The 21,692-nt window shown below is 36.5% G+C and overlaps 1 protein-coding gene across 1 annotated transcript in view; it reads right to left on the bottom strand.

Moving 5' to 3' along the window:
• GABRB1 (gamma-aminobutyric acid type A receptor subunit beta1) overlaps window positions 1-21,692 on the bottom strand; it is a 367,547-nt gene that overhangs the window by 224,800 nt on the left and 121,055 nt on the right. The gene's annotated exons all lie outside the window — the stretch shown is intronic.

The following is a 21,692-nucleotide window of genomic DNA, read 5'->3' as shown; positions in this document are numbered from 1 at the left end:
GAGAGAGAGATGTGTGAGAGAGAAGTATCGTTCAGCTGCCTTCTGCAGTGCCCCAACTGGGGATCAAATCTGCAACCAGGTATGTGCCCTGACTGGAAATCAAACCTACCACCCTTTAGTGTATGGAACAATGCTCCAACCAAATGAGCCACATCAGACAGGGTTAAAGAAATCCAATAATACAAATGATTGTTGTCCATTAAAAAAAAATAAATGGTAGCAATGACATCACAATGTTGGTGCAATGCCATTGCTTTACAGAGTGGTATGTACACTACATACCACTCACTAGTTGAGAAACATTGACTCACATCATGCCTCACATGTGGGCAAACTGCGCTTTATCTAGATCTCTGGATGGATATTTATGCATTTCTTAAGAATAACACAATATTCAGTCTGGATAATGAGTTTCAGTGCCCTTTAACCATTATATTCAAGAATGCTTACACTATTTACTCAGAAACCATCTTGCAATAATTCAAAGCTTATTATTTCTTGTTCAATGACAAGGATATATGCTATTTGCTATTAATCATGCAATATTCCCTTTAAATGTCTAAAACTTCCTTCCACCTTACCTTCAATTACAAAGGAACCCACAGGTTTATACACAATTCTCTTGTTAATTGTTACCATTCTTATCTGTGTTCTCTTTAAATTAACATCATACCTTTTCAGAGGGAAATGAATTAGAAAAATTCTGGATCTTTAGATTCCAAAATACCTTGATTCCAAGATCTACCACATGCAGAGCTATGTAACCATGACCAACTAACTTAACCCCTTATATTTCGAATGCCTCATTTTAGAAATAATAGCATTTTACTGGCTTACTGTGAGCATTACTTGGGAAAATTATGGTGAAGGTACTTTAGAAACTATAACATGCTACACAAATATTATCTTCAAAATTGTTCATTGCTATTTAAAGATTTATATCATACTTCCAAATTACATATTCATTTTCATAAGCATTTCTATTTTTAAAGAGATGCTTATTAAAGTACTTGTAGGCAGAGGACCTCTTTGACCATGAAAATAAGCAACCAACTGTGATCACTTGTAAGTTTTGGTGTTGGTTTCTTATTTGTAATTCAGCCAGTGTAAGATAAGTAATAACTAGCCAAAGACATGTTATTGTAAATTCTGCCATAGGAATCAGCATGATCAGCAATAGAATACATGTTTCAATGTGGGGGGGGATGGTGGTGAGGGGAGGTGGAGAAGGGTATAGGGGTATAAATGGTGATGGACAGAGACTTGACAGTGTACAGATAATGTGTTGTAGAATTGTGCACCTGAAACCTGTATAATTTTGTTAACCAGTGTCACCCCAATAAATTCAATAAATAGGAAAAAATACTCATGTTGAATACCCATAAACTTCCAGAATCTCATGAGTGCTACGAAGGATTTCCTCAGAATAAGACCATGAAGTGAAATTCTTACTCCATATTCTCCTCAATAGTTTTAATGTGTACTGGGAAAACATTTATTATTGTCAAGTATGAAAGATTATAATGACAAAATAAAACTGTAATAATATACACTATAATTAAAATATGAGTTTGTGGTAAGTAAACATTGGAGAGTGAAAAGGAGAAAATAATGTAAGCAGGAGTAATCTCTGCATACATTTGAATGTGTGTGTTGGGGGGAGGTGGGGTTGTGGGTGTGTGATTTTTCCCTTCTCTTTCTGGAAACTGTTTTGTTTCCCGTAGAGAAAGAACTATACACATGCAGTAAGATCTTTTCTCTACACAACTCACACTATTTTCAATAAACATTGACTAAAAGTCACATCATGGTTTTAAATTAGAGCAATAACTTACTCTATTTTCAATAAGAAGTAATTCAGTGAAAATTTATGCTCCAAAGTTACATTTGGAAATGGGTGATGTGGGACAAGTACCTTTCAGAGTGTTTCTTCCTAAGCATGTCTAGGGTTATTATTTTAATCTATAACCTGATTATATGATAAATGAAATATAGACATATGAGATTCCTAACCTTAATAAAAACTTTTTGAAGTTAATGATAATGATAAACATTTTGGAAAGACCTAAAGCACAGCAATCTCTTCTTTTAGGACCATCTACATTGTACCTTACTCAAGACAATAATCTCTTTCTCCCAGAGGGTGCACTGTGGTTTTTATAACCCTTCATATCTACTATCACCATTCTTCTCCAAACCTTGTGAGACCGGCAAATTCTCTATGATAGACATTATGATCTACGTGTCTGAGAGATGACAAACTGTGCCTTAAATGCATTATTCTTTCCCTCTAAAGCTTAATATAAATATTAACAGTGACATCTGAATATAAAAAAGCCTATGACATCATTTTGGTGTATCCTATTTTTATATAGAAATGAAAAGATTAAAATTATTGTATTTTTTTTCCTCATACAACAGATTTTCTATTAATTCTTCATTAGTCCAAAGTGCAAGCACTCCAGGGAGAATGAAAGTTCAGGGAAAAAAAATCAAAGGTATTAATAATTTGGTGGGAACCACTAAAATAATTTTTCTTCCCAAGTATATTTACAAGTCTCCAATCTGCTTTCTCAGGTTTGCAAGCTACTCCTTAAATGGAAGTGGGACATATTTAGAAACTACAGGCCGTAGGGGATTCTTTGATACTGAGGCAAATTAATGGGATTAATGGGTATGAGAGAGCTAATGAAATTGGTCAGGCTAACTCAGGCATGACAAAATTCAGTTCATTGAGGAAAAGGAAGATAGATGATAGCAAATTGGAGTACTCAATCGAGCTCCAGAAGGGCATACTTTTTAAATCTAAAAATGTTTAAAGAAATAAGAAAATACTTACAACAAATGAAAGTCATTCTTTTGAAGAATAGAAATTACACTTGTTTTAATAGCAGTTTAAATTCAGGGCAATTTTGACACCCCCCCCCCCCCCCCGAGCACATTAGGAACATCTGGAGGCAGTTTCGTTGTGACAGCTGGGAGTAATGCTGTGTGCTACTCGCATCTGTGGGGAGAGCCAGGGACGCCCCTATATATTGCACTGCACAGTACAGTTACCTCAGCACAGAATTATTTGATTCAAAATGCCAGTAGTGCCAGGGTTAAGAAACCCTACATTAGATGAATATATCTTTCTTTTTAGTATCATGAAAAAATATCAAAATCTTCTATCATTATTTATTATGAAAAGTATGTACTCTAATATGTCTACCCCAAGACTTTAATATACCCCTTGACACTTTGTGAGTGGTGGCATTAGATCATGTATAATTTGCCACTTTACCATGAGAAATCATTTGATAAAAATCCATTAATTATCTAGCACCCAAATAGAGGAAAAGAGTTATGTGTTAGGCAAATATATTGAGGTATGCATTTTACCAGTATGAGCTCTAAGAAGACTTCATAGTGGGTTGGAAAAGTGAGCATCCCTTATTCGCTGCCTCCACAATCAGCACATTTCAGTCTAATTTGTTAGTAAAGAGACAAAATAGTGCTTTAACATCCTACAATATTGCATCCATTCATAAGGCCCATGCGAGCAACCCCTCCTTTTTAAATTATTTCAAAAAAGGCCACATAGGGGGTTATGGTGGGATAAGGACATATATGTAATACCTTAATCAATAAAGAAATTTTAAAAAAATTAAAAATTTTCTTTTTTAAAAAGGCCACATATATAATCAGGATATATATATATATATATATATATATATATATATATATATATATATATATGTATTCCCAGGGTTCTTGCACACGTTTGTATTTTATCTTTCATCATGTGAATATACATTATAAGGGGTCCCAAATACAAATCCCTCTTTCCTGAAAATTATTTTTCCATTGTACATGAACTCAATATCTGCTCTTTCCAAAGCTAAGGTTGTTTTCTCCCAAAGGAGGACTGTAGTAGAGCTGTGCATTGTTGTTTACCACTTTTACAGTCCCTTTGTGATAGAAACTGCCCTGTCTACAGCCCTTGCTGGTTGAGCAAGGCCAAGTTCTATATCATTTAATATTGTCCCCATCCACCTTGAAAATGGAGAGTAGATATCTTGCTTAAGAGCACTTGATCCACAGGCAGGCAATAAACTTGTGCCTGGCTCAAAAAGATGAGACGGATCAATCAGAGTCCTCTCCCAGAAATTTGCTATTGGATAAAGGATCTGAGACAATAGATGTATGACCAGTGCAAAGGTCATGATAGTAACTAGGGTTGCACTGCTATTATGAGGTTTGGAGATGGGAGAGATTCTGAATGAAAAGAAGAAGCCAGCCTACAAAGGAAGAAAGAAAATAAAGATGCAGAAAATAGCCATCAGAGGAAGGGTCTGATATTGTTATAGAATGAACAACCAAGTTCACAGAGACTTTCTACTTTTATTTCTAGTTCTTACGAGGTCTGGACATGTTCAATAATTCAACCTCTAATGAGTGCTCTTGTCTCATTATGACAAACTCCACTTTCCTTGTGCTAAGTTGATTCCATCTTTATTTCCTCTAATCAGAAAGAGCCATATTAATGATGCTGATCAACATCCATATTAGAATCTCATTAAACAATAATTATACACATTAAGGAAACTCAGGAAAAACAATCATCTGGTCCATCTCCTGATTTAAAAAAAAGAAAGAGGTATTATGAGAAATCTGAGACCCAGAGCTACTAAATGACTGAATAAAAAGGGGTGGAGAAGACATATTAGTTTTATTAACCAAGAGAACAAGGAGAGAGGGAAAACATTTACTTCTATCAAGACAATTCTCTGTCAACCACAATGAAGAAGTAACCTGGAGACTAAGTGTAATAACTAATACCTCCTGCAAAGATAGGACAAAGAAAACCATACAATTTGCATCTCATGAAAACGAAGTATAGTAATAAATGGCCTGACAAATAAACCAATATAAGCTGTAATTGAAATGAACCACACAACATCTGTTTCTAATGGAACCTCCAGTTTAAATTAATGTTTTGCATATTACTGTCACCATTATGTACATCTGCAACAGAAATTCATCATTGTATCTGTAGATAGGCTGTTAATTTCTAAACTTTTATCTTACCATCATTTAGTATTATGTTAATATTCATTCTGCATATGTTTGTTGTGCTTACTTCTTCGTCATGTTCTGTTGTATCTTTAAAATACAGGCATTCTTATTGTTGCCAAAGCCCACATTCTTATTTATTATTGGTATTTTTTTTATTTTTATTTTTTTACCAACTGTAGCCTCATGCTATGCCTCAGAGATCATAATCTTTTTTTTACCTTTGTCTCATCCTAAATAACCCCATTTGGTTCATCCATCTGTGTAGTCAGATATTTTTGTCAGTCTTGCATTGTGTTCTGAACAATTTCGTAATTAACCAACGTTGTCAGTGAATAAAAACATTAAGAGTTATAGGCCTATACCAAATGAGAGTCACATGGGCACATTGTGATATATGAAACACATATGACATTGGCATGACAACTAAAGTATGTACTTGTGTTCTGAAGTAAAGACCTACATGAGAGTCTCACTAGATGAAGCTGAGATGACATCAATATAAGAAGTTCGGCATTTGTAATTTAATATCTATTGTAGAAACTATAAATATTCATTTTCTTTAAAAATATAACATTTTTCTATACAAGGAATCCAATTTCTTAAAATGGAATGATAAAATATTTGTTTCATTTGGTAACAGTTTAAATGTCTTATGTTCTAGAATCTAAAGACTCAAATTCTCAAATAATTAGAGTTGTTTCCATGGTAAGATATATTGAAATGGGCCTGAAGCAGGGATAGTTTTCTAGAAACTTCTCAGTCAAAAAGATCTTAGGTTCTTAGAGTAATTAATTCATTTTGTCAACATTTAATGATTATTGACTATACAGGGGTGAGCAAAAATAGGTGTATAGCTGTGAGTACACAAATCATGAATTTATTCTTGAATTATTATTAATCAATTATTGCATTATGTATTATTATTATTATTAAGCTACTTTTGCCTACCCCTGTATTTAAATAATTGTATTATACCAGATGCCTGGGAGAAAAAGTTGAATACATTTCCCCTGCCTGCCTCAAGTAACTCATAGGCCAGTGGGTGAGACTCAGCATTGCTTGTTTCCAAGCTGGCCCGCTGCCCTCCGTAGGCTTCTTAGTTCTTCCATCACCCGTGTAACCAAATTCCTGCATGAAATTCCCTCCAATCGACATACTCAGAGAACTTGGAGTGGTTCCACTTTTCTTTATTGGCAGCTACCTACTCAAGGAGACAAAATTATTAAGTAGGAGAATATCAGTTTTACAAGCTCTGGTATTAACCTGCAGAATAGATAAATAAGTCAGCGTTGAGTTATCCCTGACAGGGGAGTGAAGAAGAGGAAACAGTGTGCGAAACACTGAAAGGCAGAATTTGGTGACCCTTTGATCGGGGGATTAGAAGGAAGCATCAAAGATGACCACTTGGTTTCTGACCTTAGTGAGTAAGATAACAATGAGAACTGAAGATTTGGAGCTGAGGATGACTAATGTATTTTGGGCTGGTTTGTTTTGTGGGTGTCTGTGGCATTTGAACGCAGAGGTACCAAGTAAGCCCTTATGGGCCAGAACAGGACTCGGGGATAACAAACAGCTATGTGAGTCACGTTGATAGATGAAGCCCTGGAAATGGATTAGCTCACCATGGAGACAGTGCAAGGTGAGAAGAGGACAGAACCCCTGGGAAATATGATTCTAAGATTAGTCACTCACTCCTTTGAGTTCCCACAACACTCTTCTACTTTGACTGTAGCACTTATTTTGTAATTACTTCTCAGTCCCACTAGATTTTGAACTCCTTAAGGACACAAGTTTCTATATTTAGGCCCTAGCATAGTGGACAGTGGATAGCAGCTGCTCAGATATGTTAGCTAAGTGTGACTTAGGTAATGCTGTGTGTTTTGGGTCACCTTATATCAGCACTAAGCATGTTAGTGCAAATTCATCTTAAATTCTGAAAAACTGGTCACCCTTAGATAATATACATAAGGACTTTCAGTTAACTAAAAAATTAATAATCCAGAATTCTATTTTCTAACCACTCAAGATTAATGAGTCTATAACTCCCACTAATATAGAAAATTGATAAATTTCTGGGAGATGGTAAAAACACCTGGCATTAAAAGCAAAGTTACTCTTTAGGAATGAATTCACAGTGACTTTCAACATTTTTAAGTATATCAAATGAAATTTCATTGATAGTTCCAAAACCTTGGAAGTATAAGCCTATTTATACTAAAGCTTTAAAAATGGATCTCTATTCAGTGAAACTTTCAAGCTCATTTACAAGTTAGTCAATATTCAAAACTATAAATAAAATAATATTAGATTGATGATTAATTTATCAGGAAAATGATTCATAAACTTCACTGACATTTTAAACAATATAATTAATTATATATGACACACTAGATTATTTTCAAAGTTCCTTAGTTCTAGAGGATCATAAAAAATTAGTGTTTCTATTTTCCCCAATACCTAAATAAGAGCAGAAATCAAATCAGCTACATGGAGGATCTAGTGAAATATTCAGAATGTGGCGGTTGACAATTGAGTTGAGCTATGAATATATGACCTGAAGGGTAAGCAGTATATGGAACTCAGGGCAACTCGAAAAAGCCAACTAGGCAGTGAGTTAAGCTGGGATAGGATATGAGAATCAGAATTAAACCAAGATTCTATCAAAACACACACACACACACTGCTTAGAAGAGACGGAAAATAAATGTCATAATTTTCTAGCCCAGGAACATAGTTTTCTCTTGTGATTTGTGATCTTGCAATGTGTATAGAGTAGTCAACAGCAAGGATTTTAGGTCTGGAACTGTTTTGTTGGAGGAGAATAAGACCTTAGGAATGCTTAACAAAATTAATGGGGTGGCCCTGGTGGACACGGCTCAGTTGGTTGAGTGTTGTCCCATGCACCAAGAGGTCACCAGCTTGATTCATGGTCAGGTCACTGCTTGATTCCCAGTAGGGGGTGTGCTGGAGGCAGCCAATCATTGGTTCTCTCTCCTCGATGTTTCTCTCTCTCTCCTCTCTCTCCTCTCGTTCTCTCTCTTCTCTCTCTCTCTCTTTCTCTCTCTCTCTCTCTCTCTCTCTCTCTTTTTAAAAAGTTATAGGGTGGAAAAGGAGGGATTGTTAATGGATGCAGTAATCTCTCTTTTAGTAATCAAATATTTCTGATAATCTCTTAGAACTTTTAAATACCTTCCCAGGAAGAAATCCTTAGCTAACTCTGAGGAATCTTATTTTCAGACTTTCAAAGGGGAAGATGGATTTCCACCAAATTATTAATTCTAGGAGACTGTGGGTAATGATCTCTTAGACACCAAGGAACTCTCCAAATAGAATGGGTAGCAAATTATAATACCCAAATTTCAACTTTATCATGCTCTCTTAATAAAAGTTTGGTGACTACCTATTCTTTCTATCTACTTAAATAAATAAAAAAGTCTTCTATATATACTACTTTTTTAATCATGAAAATTGTTACCTTTTCCACAGCTATTTATTTATTCACTGTTTTTTATTTGTTTATTGCTTATCAACCTCTCTTCCTCCATCCCATTTTTTTTTTGTCACCAGCCAATTGGTATTTTGGTGGGCAACACTTTGTGTGTTGCTCATGCTCATACAGTTATATAGGAACACATACACATATAGATGGAGCTTTTGTCATTACTTTTAAAATATATCTGGCATGGCTCAGTGGCTGAGTTTGACCTATGAACCAGCAGGTCACGGTACAATTCCCCCCCCTGAGCACATGCCCAAGTTGCAGGCTCGACTCCCAATGTGGGGCATCCAGGAGGCAGCTGATCAATGATTCTCTTTCCCTCTCTCTTCCTCTCTGAAATCAATAAAAATATTTTTAAAATAAAATATAGCATTATATTCAGTTCTGTGACTCTTTCCTTAATGGTACAGCACAGAAACTCCTCCAAATCAATGGGTAGAGATATAGCTTCTTCCATTTAATGGCTACAAAGACACTATCATATGGAAATTAATCATAATTATATTAATGTTCATTGAAGTTTCAAAATTTTTACAACTATAAATAATTCTGCAATAAAGCGCTGTTTTTCAATAGATAGATGATAGATAGATAGATATCAAATACTGGTATTTATTGCATCTTTTGCCTAGTATAATACTATTCTCAGGAGTTTAATATGATAACTTGCTAAAGTAAATAAAAATGAAGCCACAGTCTGCTCCTTTGGTAGCACCATTTTCTAAATATGGAGCTAAATTCAAATTTATAAAAAACATGGTCAGGTTTACAGAACCAAAGAGCTACATAAATATCCATATTGGCCATCTCCAGTGGCTCAAACTCATTTTGAGCATCTGCTCAAATTTCTGTTGGTCTTCTATTGGATCTGGCTAAAAAGTGACTTGGCAGACTGCTGCAGGGAAGGATCTTGGCAATGTTATGCTATATAATGAGAGAGGAAGGGAAAAAAAAATCAAACTCTAGAAATTTCTTTGGAAGCATGGAAAGAATGGTTTGTAAATTCTGAAGCTAATAGTTCTGATAAATTTAATTTCCCTCTCATGTAACTTCATAGTCATCCTTGGTTCATTATCAAACATGCATATTTAAGTACAGACTGGACCCAGCGAGGAATAAGACCTCCATGCTAACACCATGCCAAAACAAACTGAGTCATCAACTAAGTTTTAATATATATATATATATATATATATATATATATATATATATATATATATATTATTGAATTCAGAGAAGAAGGAAGAGGGAGAGATAGAAATATCAATGATGAGAGAGAATCACTGACTGGCTGCCTCCTGCATTCCTCCCTGGGGATCAAGCCTGCAACCCAGGCATGTGTCCTGACTGTGAATGAACCGAGACTTCCCAGTTCATAGGTTGACGCTCAACCACTGAGCCACACTGGCTGGGCTCAACTAGGTGTCTGGCTAAAATAGAAAGTTGAAATCTAGTTTAAGATTCATTGTTCATTACTTCTGTGATCTTGAAGCAAATTTGTCAACTAGTCTGAAAAATCAATCTTCTTATATATGTGATGGGCAGGAAAATGATCAGCAAGTCTGCTGGAATAATAACTTGAAATAAGGTACGTAATAGTCTAAAAAACTTTGAAAATTATAGTTGAATAAATAAGGAAAACCAAGTAGCTTAACACATTACATAACAAGTTAGTACATAACATATTTTTTTATTCTCTTTAGCTATCAAGTTTAATGAGAGCTGCCTATTACTGAAGGTTTAATTATATGGCAAGTAGTTTATTAGGTGTTTCCTATATATTATTTAAACGTTGCAACAACTCTATGAAGTTGAATTTAACATTTCCTTTTTATAGATGAAACTGAGGTTTAGGAATGCCCAAAGCAACTCTGCTGGGAAATGCCAGAGCTGCAATTCTGAACCCAACTCTGTTTTACTTTAAATTCCTAGTTCTTCCCACTGTGTCACATAACAAGCAATGTCCTAAGTTTGTATTACAAGCACAAAAGGTTTTCATCCTAGGGCATGGCTTTTATCTCTTAAGACTGACTTCTTTGCTTTTTTATGGATGCCAATTAATCATTAACATTCAGTTCTAATGTAGACTTTTCAGTCCTCTCTGATGTGTTACCCATGAACTCCCCTTCATCAGCTGGTGGTGACAATGGAGGCCACTGCCATGCTCTTATCCGTGGGCCGCAGCATCCCCGCGGAATGCTAAACACAATCAGTTGTTCATCACTGCTCTGGATGATTCTTCAGATGTTAGCTGAGGGAAAGATGACATTTTTGTTCCATAATAATCCTCGAGGAGTACAGAAAGGAGAATGATTTTCTGATGGTAGAATGTCTTTCACATTAAAAAATATTTTACCACTTCCAAGTAAAAGCCTCCTTAATCATTAGTTAAGGCAGCAACTATATTTCCCTTGCTAGAAATTATTTCTAAGTGACAGACTAAAAGCAAACTTGGCACATGCCTACAGGTTAAGAATCTCTTCCTTTAGATTGTGTTTATTTTGCCTAACACTCTAGAAGAAGCGGGTGAGCATTCTTTGGTTGAAGGTAGGGGCTACTATATTCTACATCCATGCCTCTAACACCAAGATGATGGAATGCTAAAAGAAGGAACTATCCATGCCCCAAACATAATCATGACCACTGACCCTGAAATCACCTTCTCCATTTCCACCCCCATTCTCAGTGAATGAAACAATCACCCACCCTATTGATCAAATCAGAAACTGAGAGTCTTTCTTGACTCTCTTCTCTTCTTTACCTTTCACATTAAATAAATCAATAAAACCTGGCACTTCTATTCATAAAAATATCTCTTTATTCTATTTACAGCTACTATAATCTAGTTGGGCCTTTATCATTTCTCACCTGATTTACGGGGTTTAGGCTCCTAACTAGCCTTCTGCTTTCAGTCTTGCTCTTCCCTAATCTATTTGTTGTGGCAGATAAAGTGTTATTTCAATTTTTTAAATTGCAAATATGATTATGTTGCCCCAAAGTTTCAACTTTCAATGGGCCCACAATGTTATGAGGTTAAAAATACAATCTCCCTCGGGGCAAGCAATGTGCTCTCTCTGCTTCTGTCTCTCCAGCTGCACTTCTTACTTGATTCCATTTTTCACTCTGTCATCCAGCCACCCTGGTCTCTTCTCAGTTACTCAAACACAATGTATTTTCTATGGTTGTGAAGTCTTGGCCTAGAACACTCATTCATCCTCTCCTGACCTTTTGCCTGGTTATCCCTTACTGATGGAGGCCTCAAATTGAAAGCCAAATTGTAACTTTTTCCCCTCATCAGAAGCTAGGGGGTCTGGGTTTGGCCCCTCATATGCTCCCACAGCGCCTTCTCATCATAGCCTGTACAGGGCAGTCTGCTGGGTGCTCTTCTGTTTCCTCCACGGTACTGTGAACTCCATGAGGGTGCATCTGTTTTGTGATTCCCAAGTGCTCAGCACAGGGCCTGCAGTCTAGTGAAGGCCCAAAGCCTACTTGTCCAATCAATGGACTAGAGTATGAGAAAAATCCCTAGGCTGCTGGCCCAGTTAAAAAACAATTTAAAATTACAGTATGTTACTATTACTAACATACTATTAGTCTGAATGGGGGCAGAAAAACAGGGGTCATATAAAGGGAAAAGAAAGATAAAAATAGCAAGGAAAGAGAATAGATTTAAATTGATTGCTGTAAGTATGGGAGAGGAAGAAAAGAATGCAGGTGCTAGAAAAGTACAAAATTTAGAAAAACACCGATGCTTTTGGTTTGGATATTAATTTGAAGTGCTTAAAGTAGAGATATAAATACTATAGATGATATAAGGGAGTGGAGAGATCAGGGGTACAGATTAATGAGTCCTTATCGACACTAAGGATACCAGATTAAATAAAATTATCAAAGTATTAAGGCAAGACAAGGGCCCTGGACAGAAGCTTAGTGCGTATCAGTGTTTCTTTTTCCACTGACTGAGAACCAAAATGCTGTTTCAGTGTGTGAATGCAAGGCATTTCATCTGTCATCACTCAAGCGATGGAGTATTGCTGAGGATGAAGAGCATAAGTATCCAAATCTATAGATAATGCTCCAAACACATATTAACAAACTCCAATTTTTAGCTGAGAAAAGTGTTTTCTCATGTAAAGTGCAAGATGTAAAGGACAAGTAAAGCTCACTTTTTAAAGCATATTATTATTTTTTTAGTGGGCCCTATCCACCCACTAAGGGAGGTGGGTGGATGTTTCAAAGTTAGACATCAGCTACAAAAATGGATCAGAATATTGTACCACCCAGCCAATCAAATTTCTAGTTAAATTGTGGAGTCACATTCCAACACATTCCTTTTAAGCATATTTAAAAGGTATTAATTTAGTCATTTTCTAACCTTTGTAGCACTTAAAATTATTTTCTAAATATGTTACCTTTAAAAAAAAAAATCCATGTGGCAAACTTGGTTTGCTAAAGAGAATAATCTAAGGGTCTGGAGAAGTGAATTTTAAGCATATGGATAATCTTTGGCAAGTCGAATTCCCAGACAGGGAGCTCTTTCATCTGATAAAGCGAGTACATTGCTTAGATCAATGATTCTCACACTCAGTGTACGTAATTTCCACCAGGACTACTTGGGCCACTAAGTATGATTCTGAGGAGAACTGTTCTGAAATTTAAATTTTTTGATAGATGCTTCCAAGGAGAGTAGTATGCTATTAATTTTCAGAATATAATTTGAGAAACAGTGACCTGGGTATTCCCTAAGTGTTCTTCAGGTTCCTAAATGAGCAATGACTATGCTTTCATTCATCCTATAAAATCTGCTCCTGTCTCCACTTATGTCATTTTCAATTTTATCAGTTTCCTTTTACACTCTCTTTCCATTGCAGCCAAAGGAACTGTAGGCCTGAAAATGTCTTAGTGTCACCTATAAAAATGACATTTTCACGAATACAAAAAGAGGAAAAGGGGGAGACTGAGAAAGAGAAAGTTCTATTACTTTCTGGTACTATGAGTTTTCCTGTACCTCCAACTTACTTCTGGTTTTGCACATTTATTTTTAAAACATGTAACGCTGAAGCAAACTGAAAATCGAATCCCCTGGTCAGATGTGAGGAGAAATCAAGAATCAGCAAACGGTGTGGCCACTAAAGTAATATCTTCAATCATAATGCTGAATTTTATTTCCTAATAGCAACTTGAGTTCCTTCCAATATTCCACACTTACTCTCGAGCTACTTCCCCATCCTGAACATGGGAGAGACTGGAGGACAGGAGAGCTCTCATATAAAAATGTCAGAAAGAGCCTTTGAGAGAAAAAAAAAAGGCTATGCTGATGTATTTTCTCATCTGCATTGAGCAATGTGTATTTTGGTACCGCGTTAAAATTCCTCAAGCAATTTCTCTCATATCACAAGTTTAAGGAGTTCTCTATGAATGAGTCAGCCTTGGAGTTGCCATGGTAACAATTTTCATCCCTTTGGAGTCAGTCCCCTTCTGATGTTGTCACTGAAATGCCTTAATTTCAGGAGGATCTGAGGTTCCCATTACATTTAAATATTCATTATGTTATATATGCATTCCCTGATTTTACAAGATCACCTGAATAGAAATGGTTTTTAGAGATCTATGAATAGACATGCTGCATCATGCTCATTTCTTCCACAAGATGAAAGACAAGTCAATAAAAATCCTTTCTGTTCTCACAGTACAATCTCTCTCTCCCTCGATCCATCCCCTTTCTTGGGTGTAAGTGTGTGCATGTATGTGTGTAATCAGTGTCCTTCATATTTGAAATATTTGAAGAGGAAACTCTGCATAGCCATCATGAGCCCCAGTTTTCAGGAGCGTGGTGGAAAATTCATGCTGGCTTGCCACCCTGCAGCTGCACATGAATGCAAATGATGGCTATAGTCAAGTATGGAGTCACTATGGGCAGCATTTTTGTGGTTTCCTGATTTGTATTTTAGGGAAGATTCACTTGGAAGAATACAATTGTTTGTACTTGCTGTACCTCCAAAAAGAGATGACCAGACGCCTCTTTGACAAGCAAGGTTCTCAACAATCTTCTCAACTTACTTTTCCAACATTTTCCCCCCTTAACTACCTGCTCACTTAGGTGTACCCTGCTATAGACACAAAGGGTTGCTTATTATTTCATTAACATTCTTGTATTTTTCCTTATCTATGCCTTTGGTTGTATTTTCCTCTTCTTGGAAGTCAAAATTCTACTTACCCACTAAACTAAACTGGTTTAGTCCAGTTTCCTCAAAGACCTTCCAATCCTCGATTTAAGCCAAATTAATCTTTCCCTTACCCTGGCCTTTGTTATCTTGTTAAGGTCTCTACTATAACATTTACCCATTCCACTTGTAATGGTCATGATTAAGCTATTCACTTATCTCCTACTTTATGTTTTTGAGGCTGTGGTCCATGTCTCATTTATCTTTGTATGCCCGCAAAATCTAGAACATAGACACAATAGATGTTAAGTAGATTTAAATATGTTGATATAAACTGAATAAATCATTGTCACCATGGCCAGGGAAACAGCCAACTGAGGAGATTTGGGGATCTGATTGTTCATAACATGACAAAGCAGTCATATGCACATAGGTCGGTCTTCTCTCTAATACATTATACATGAGCACTCCTTTCTTAGTTGAGCATGATGTGCTGTTAGCTGTGATAGTACCCCTAAAATCCACTGTGGAGCTGCACTTTTAGAAACTGTAATCAAATAGTATCACAATTGGAGGATAGAATTTGGAGTCAACAAGAACTGAATTCAAAGCTTTGCCTTTTACTAGCTCTGTTACCAAGTCACTTAATCTTTCTGAGGTCCAGTTTCCTCGTCACTTAATCTTTCTGAGGTCCAGTTTCCTCATCATTTTATTGGAATTCATTGAGATAATGTAATAAAGACTTAGCATAGCACTTACTATATAATTACATATTTAACAAATAGTAGTTCTTACTACTGCAAGTGTAACTCAGGGATACCCCAAGAGGTTGCTTTATTTCCATTGTTCTCACAATACTACTGGCATCCCCTTTGTGGTTGTTATATAGTACAGGAAATAGTTCTCTGAGGGTGTGCCATGTCCACAGTAATTAATTTTATACATATTTGACCATACTGTGGTCAAATGACTTCCCCTGGCTAGCCACAACTCTAATTAAAAGATAGGCCTATAAAGACTGGGCAGTGGGCTATAAATTGTCCATGAATATTCATTCTGCACATTATGTTTGCTCTGTACTGAACAGAGACTCTTAAAAGTAAAGACACACAGAAGGGAACATAGTTAGGAGCATGGAGCAGAAACAAAGACACACAGAGAAGATGCAGTATGTAGAAAAAAGGGAGACTAGCAAGGGTTGCTGCCAAAAGCAGGGGAATCAGATGTGTTTACTGGTAAAGCAAAGACAAGTAGCTGAGTCATTTGAATGGTACTGCTGAGGATCTCTAGAGCTAATCCTGAATCTTAAATCCTATTATTCAGTGAAGCCCAGCTATTAGGGTGCTAAGACTATTGTGGGTGCTGACTCATCCATGTATTAGCAACTCAAATAATCGTAACAGGGCTATTCTCTTTATAAGCTGAAAGTGCCTAGCTTAGGATCTTACTATTTTTGACTTAGACATGTCTACTGTTTGAAACCTACCCCAAGGTAATCTCTTATTCACCTACCAACTATTTTTGAGTTGTTACTATTATCTAGGCATTCTCCTAAGCATTGGAACCTCAGGGGATTTACTTCTTCCCTCCTCTATGCTACTCCTATGCCTTAGTATTAAACTGAGCATGCCACATTGCATTTATCTAGTTACATGTCTGTACTCCTTCCTGGACTCTGCCTTATAGGAAGGAAGTGTTTATGCGTTGTTGTTTTTTACCATGTTATGCACAATATCCAGAGTATAATACACATTTATCAACACTCTTGGATGTTTGCATTGATGAATAAATTGATCAAACAATGCCCTCATTCAGACACATAGTATGTTCAACTTCTACTGTAAATTTAATTTCTAGCTATGAAACGGTGAACACCTGCCCCATCCAAGCTTACGTTAATTTATTTGGCATATAAATAAGGATTTTTTGAAGTTCACATGTCGAAAAGTTCTAGATTTTGTTCCTTTATTGAAATCTTTAATTTCATTAATCCTCTAATTTTGCCCTAAGTACAGTCTATCTCAGAGATTTTTGGCATTGCCAAAATAAGGACTTGAGGTAAGCATCTCTGGTATTTCACAGATACTTTTTTTTTTTGATACAGTGTCATAGAAGACACAGTGATATATTTATGAGCCATTTAATTACCCCTCCCAAGGAAAATCACCAATCCCCTTTATTTGTAACTACCTCCATATATCTAAAAATAAATATTGATTGCAAACTCTTAAGGACAGAAGCTTAGTTGTAATTTTTAAAGACGTTTTGTTGTATTTAGTCTTGAGTATATTTTTTAATTGGTTTGATTACGAGATTCCACAGAAGAATAATTCCTGAGAAGACTTTGACAAGAGAAGTAGCCAATAAAATACTGTGAAAGTTATAACTGGTATTCAGAAGAAAGCCTTAAACTAATTAAGTTCCTTCACTAAAGTCCATAGAAAGTGAGAAGGAAGGGAATATTTATTTTTTATTTTTTATTTTTAAATCATCACCTGAGGACATGTTTCTTGATTTTAGAGAGAGAGGAAAGGAGAGGGAGAGAGAAAAACATCAATGTGAGAGAGAAACATGAACCTATTGCTTCTCTCACTCACCCCAACTGAGGCTTGAACCTGCAACTTAGGTATGTGCCTTGATCGGGAATCAAACCCACAACCTCTTGGTGTATAGCACAACACTCCAACCGAGTCACGCAGCCACAGTGGATGGGAACATATCTTGAGCATTTACAATGGACCAGATATTTTTCTATTCACTTTCTATACATTATCACACATAGTATTCTTAGCAATTCATAAAAGCAGGTGTAGTGATAAAACAACATATTGAGAGATATTTAAAGGTCTAGTGGTAAATGTCTAAGCTGGGTTTTGAATCCAGCTATGCCCAACTCCAAGACTGTAGTATACTCCCTGGTATACCACATACCTCCTATAAGGTGTTGAATGTTGGCCCACAAAAGATATGTCCTTGTCTTAATCCCCAGAATCTATGAATGTAAAGTTATTTGGGAATAAGGTAGATTGCAGATGTAATTAACTTAAGGATTTTGAAATCATTCTGGATTATTCAGTGATCCCTAAAGCGAATGACAAGTGTCCTTATAAGCGACATACATGGAGGATACAGTTGACAGAAGAGGCAAAAGTGATGTGAACACAAAAGCCAAGCTTGAGTTGTGTAGCCCCAAACCAAGGAAGCCGGGAGCCACCAGAAGCTGGGAGAAACAAAGATGGGTTCTTTCTTAGAGTCTTCAGAGGGAGCACAGCCCTGCTGATACCTTGATCTCAAATTTCTGGCCTCCAGAACTCTGAGAGAAAAATTATATTGTTTTAAGCCACTTGGCTTGTGTACTTTATTATGGCTGGTATAGGAAACTAACACACCTCCTAAAGTGTCTTTGTTGTATATATGTTTTTGGTATTCAGTAACATAAATCTATCATTCAGTCAGATTTACCAGTACAGTGGGGCCTTGACTTACGAGTTTAATTCGTTCTGAGACCGAGCTCGTTAAGGAGCTCCTTAACTCAAATTACTCGGTCAACTCAATGCAAAAAGACATCTGGTATCTCAAAAAACTCGTTAGTCTGGACACTCGTAAGTCAAGGCCCCACTGTAATATTTTATTTTTATTTTTTTAAAATATATTTTATTGATTTTTTACAGAGAGGAGGGGAGAAGGATAGAGAGCTAGAAACATCAAGAGAGAAACATCAATCAGCTGCCTCCTGCACCCTCCCCACTGGGGATGCGCCCGAAACCAAGGTACATGCTCTTGACCAGAATCGAACCTGGGACCCTTCAGTCCGCAAGCCAACGCTCTATCCACTGAGCCAAACCAGTCAGGGCACCATAATATTTTAGTACTCAGAATTTTCAGTTCTAGAATTTTAGGTCCTATGTGAGATATGGAATTTATCATGTCTCTGTCTTTAGTATGGGCAAGGAGAAAATACAAATATACATAAAACAATTAATGAGCAGTATTTATTCATATACTTAGAGAAGTTTATTCAGTGCATATTATGCAGCAAAGATGGTTTTAGTTGCTGAGAAAGCAACAATGAACAAGATATAAAACTTCTCCATTCTCAGTGCGATTCAGAGAGAAATAAGAGATAGTTCTAGGCCCTATGACAGGAACAAGTTTGTTGGACATTAGGTACGTAAGAAGACCTAGCATGTATTAAGCCTTTCAATGCATGTGAGCTGACATTATTATTATTATTCGCCTAACTAGCATATAACTGTATATTTAGAATTTATTGTCTGAAAGACAAGTATCTATGCAACTACAAAGCCCAAGATACAAGGTCAATCTGACCCAGCAATGAAGAAGGTAATTGCATGTAGAGTCTGATATCACAAGCGCCTCCAAAATGTTTTCTCCATCCATATACCATTAGTATCCACAGGATATGTAAAATCCTAGGGAGGCCACACTAAAAATGAATGTATTATGCCTGTCTGTCCCTATGGTATATGGTTTACTTTAAAATCTATATCTAGAAGTATTTGTGTGCATGTGTACCTCCTGTCAAGATAGAGCAATCAGTAGAAACCCTTGACATTTTCAAACACGATGCCCTAAAAGGGAAGGAAAACAACGCAGGTGAAGAAAATGAGAGTATCCATGGAAGAGCACATTTTATACAATTCACAGTGTGCCCGGGGTCAGCACTGCTGGACGGGCATTGCTCACTCGATTGACAAGTTAAAATAAGGGAGAGAAAATACTTGTTTTTTGGTGACATCCTCCTAGCCTCCTGTTTTCACCTGCCAGCCACAAGGTGGGAAAAGCATTTTAGCTTGCTGCTCTTATTCCATAACATCATAGAAAAGTCATCCCAGGGTACTGCTGCTAAAGGTATTGGTACAAACTTTCTAGTGCAGTTAACAGCATATTTTTAGTTTATAATGACAAATACATCTGCAATTCTGGCCCCCGGCAAGGTCAAAGAAATCATGCTTTCCAAGAGGACACGGGGAATATGAAGTGGCGGTCATTTTAATAAAAGGAAAGTGACAAAGAAGTAATAAATTTAACCTATAATATATATACAAATCCTAATAAAAGAGACTGAAAATCACTCAATTACGTGGTAATTCTTTACCTTTTCCATTCCAAGCACCATCTTGGTTGTCAATTTACTTGGATGTCATCCTTGACTTTGTCTTATCTTCTTTTACCTCCAACCTCCCATCCAATCAATGACCAGTATCCTTCATTTATAACTTCTTTTTTTTTTTCATTGTTGGTAGATTATTTTTTTAAATTTTGTTTTATTGCTTAAAGTATTACAAAGAGTATTACATATGTCTCCTCCCCCCCCTTTGACCTTACCCCAGCCTCCCCTACCCCCCAGTGTCTTGTGTCCATTGGTTATGCTTATATGCATTCATACAAGTCCTTCGGTTGATCTCTCCCCACCCCTACCCCCCTTTCCCCAACCGTCCCCGGCCTTCCTGCTGTAGTTTGACAATCTGTTCAATGCTACTCTGCCTATGTATCTATTTTTGTTCATCAGTTTATAATGTTCTTTATTATCCATAAATGAGTGAGATCATGTGGTACTTTTCTTTCATTGACTGGCTTATTTCACTTAGCATAATGCTCTCCAGTTCTAACCATGCTGTTGCAAATGGTAAGAAATCCTTATATTTTACAGGAGCGTAGTATTCCATTGTGTAGATGTACCACAGTTTTATAATCCATTCATCTGCTGATGGGCACTTAGGCTGTTTCCAAATCTTAGCTATGGTAAATTGTGCTGCTATGAACATAGGGATGCATATATCCTTTCTGAATGGTGTTTCTGGTTTCTTGGGATATATTCCTAGAAGTGGGATTACTGGGTCAAATGGGAGTTCCATTTTTAACTTTTTGAGGAAACTCCATACTGTCTTCCATAGTGGCTGCACCAGTCTGCATTCCCACCAGTAGTGCATGAGTGTTCCTTATTCTCCGAATCCTCTCCAGCACTTGTCGTTTGTTGATTTGTTGATGATAGCCATTCTGACAGGTGTGAGATGGTACCTCATTGTTGTTTTGGTTTGCATCTCTTGGATGATTAGTGCTTTGAGCATGTTTTCATATGTCTCTCTGCCTTCTGTATGTCCTCTTTCGAAAAGTGTCTGTTTAGGTCCTTCGCCCATTTTTTTATTGGATTGTTTATCTTCCTTTTGTTAAGCTGTATGAGTTCTTTGTAAATTTTGGAGATTAAACCCTTATCTGAAATATCATTGGCAAATATGTTCTCCCATGCAGTGGGCTTTCTTGTTGTTTTGTTGATGGTTTCTTTTGCTGTGCAGAAGGTTTTTATTTTGATGTAGTCCCATTTGTTTATTTTCCCTTTAGTTTCCAATGCCCTAGGAGCTGTATCAGTGAAGAAATTGCTTTGGCATATGTCTGAGATTTTGTTGCCTTTGGATTCCTCTAGTATTTTTATGGTTTCCCATCTTACATTTAAGTTCTTTATCCATTTTGAGTTTATTTTTGTGTATGGTGTAAGTTGGTGGTCTAGTTTCATTTTTTTTGCATGTATCTGTCCAATTTTCCCAACACCATTTATTGAAGCGACTGTCTTGACTCCATTGTATGTTCTTGACTCCTTTGTCAAATATTAATTGTGCATATTGGTTCGGGTTGACTTCTGGGTTCTCTATTCTATTCCATTGATCTATATGTCTGTTCTTGTGCCAGTACCAGGCAGTTTTGAGAACAGTGGCTTTGTAATACAGCTTGATATCTGGTATTGAGATCCCACTTACTTTGTTCTTCTTTCTAAGGATCACTGTTGCTATTCTGGGTCTTTTTTATTCCTGATGAATTTTTGGAGAGTTCGTTCTAGGTCTGTGAAATATACTGTTGGTATTTTAATTGGGAGTACGTTGAATTTATAGATTGCTTTAGGTGGTATGGACATTTTAATGATGTTGATTCTACCAATCTATGAACATGGTATG

This window comes from Myotis myotis, unplaced genomic scaffold, assembly GCF_014108235.1.
Source record: "Myotis myotis isolate mMyoMyo1 unplaced genomic scaffold, mMyoMyo1.p scaffold_m19_p_1, whole genome shotgun sequence".
NCBI classification, from domain to species: Eukaryota; Metazoa; Chordata; class Mammalia; order Chiroptera; family Vespertilionidae; genus Myotis; species Myotis myotis.
Note: the sequence above shows the minus strand (reverse complement) of the source record. Positions and strands in the feature narration are given on the sequence as shown.